This window comes from Bos indicus x Bos taurus, chromosome 18 (genome assembly GCF_003369695.1).
Source record: "Bos indicus x Bos taurus breed Angus x Brahman F1 hybrid chromosome 18, Bos_hybrid_MaternalHap_v2.0, whole genome shotgun sequence".
Lineage (NCBI taxonomy): Eukaryota > Metazoa > Chordata > Mammalia > Artiodactyla > Bovidae > Bos > Bos indicus x Bos taurus.
The window spans coordinates 20,887,177-20,888,749 of record NC_040093.1 but is presented as its reverse complement, the minus strand read 5'-3'; the positions used below and the strand labels follow the sequence as shown (position 1 = coordinate 20,888,749).

The window sequence follows — 1,573 nt, the reverse complement described above, 5'->3', positions numbered from 1 at the left end:
AGCTTCCTTCTTGGAGGATGTTTACCTGAATGCAGGTATTCTGTAAATGAAAGAGGTGGGGCAGAGGGTTAGAGATTTCAGTGATTTCATGTAGAAATTTCACATAAGTTATCTCTTTTCAGATCCGCAGCTGTACTTACACTTACCCACTGCAGTGCCCAGTGTCTTTGTAGCCCAGAGCTCTTTAGAATTATGTAGGAAAAATGGACTCTGCTTTATTTGTTAGATATGGCTTTCTCTGCCCATAGTCACTATGTCTTTCTGTGCTTTCTCTTCTCTGAAAATGTGTTCTATTTCATCATCTGGTGATAACCCCATATTATTCCCTTTGTCCATATGGGGTCATAGTTTTAAATTCCATTACTATCTTTTTCACGGCATATTGCGAAGGAGAGGAAAATTTATTTTTCACATTTTATTTTCCACTTCAAAGCAATCAGACAGTTCAGGAATAGAATGTTTGTAAGCCTGTATTGCAGCCACACAGCTGTGCACCATATCATACCATTGTGCAGTCTCCCTGGATTTGATGATCAGCTTAAATCCTTCCTTGACTTGTCCTCCCTGGCCATTGGCAGGATCTCTGTATCTCTTCTTTTTTTAAAATTTAATTTTGTTTTCTTCTATTGGAAGATAATTGATTTACAGTGTTGCAGTGGTCTCTGCTGTACATCAATGTGAATCAGTCATAATTATATATATATATATACATATATATATACACACACATATATATATATACACATATACATACATATATATCATCTCCCTCTTGAATCTCTCCTCCTGAACGCCAACCCTCTAGATTGTCACAGAGAGCTAGGTTGGGCTCTCTGTGCTATATAGCAGCTCCTTGCTAGTTGTCTATTATACACATGAGAACATATTGAATGCTTCACAAATTTGGATGTCATTCTTGTGCAGGGGCCATGCTATCCTCTCTGTGTTGTTGCAGTTTTAGTATATGTGCTGCTGAAGCAAGCACCGTCACCATCTCCCTCGTCTTTAAATCTATTTATTTATTTATGCTCAGCTCCGCTGGGGGTTAGTTGTGGTACACAAGATCTTTGTAGTGGCAGCATGTGGGATCTTTTGTTGCAGCGCTCAGTCTTCTCTTTAGTTGTGGCACATGAGTTTTAGTTACATTATGACATGTGGCATCTTAATTTCCCAACCTGAGATCCAACCAGTGTCTCCCGCATTGGAAGATGGATTCTTCACCATTGGACCACCAGGGAAGTCTCATCAGGGTTGCTCTTAGTTCTGGGCTTCCTCAGAAGTCTTTTAGGGCTTTGCTCTAATATTTTCCCTTGAACAGCTAGGCCAAAATCATTTTGGTATTTCTCTGATTTATTATTATTCCTTCTGTGCCTCTCCTGAAAGAATGTAGGATGGGCTGTTTCCTCATGGATTGAGTGTGGAAGATGCTCCTGAATCTGGGCCAGTCCTGTGTGTCTGCTCAGAGCTGCCTTTGTGGTGGAGGCAGTGGTGATGTCCTGCTATCTGGGCTTGCCTTTGCCCTGCTATCATCAGCAGGGCCTCTTCACCTGGCTGTGTTGTGTTGACCATGCTA

At 41.1% G+C, this 1,573-nt stretch overlaps 1 non-coding gene across 1 annotated transcript; it reads right to left on the bottom strand.

Annotated features, from left to right (window-relative positions):
• Nucleotides 1–879: 879 nt before the first annotated feature.
• LOC113876896 lies at nt 880–985 on the bottom strand. Its single transcript, XR_003506630.1, has one exon. It is a non-coding gene; the product is annotated as a U6 spliceosomal RNA (small nuclear RNA).
• Nucleotides 986–1,573: the final 588 nt, after the last annotated feature.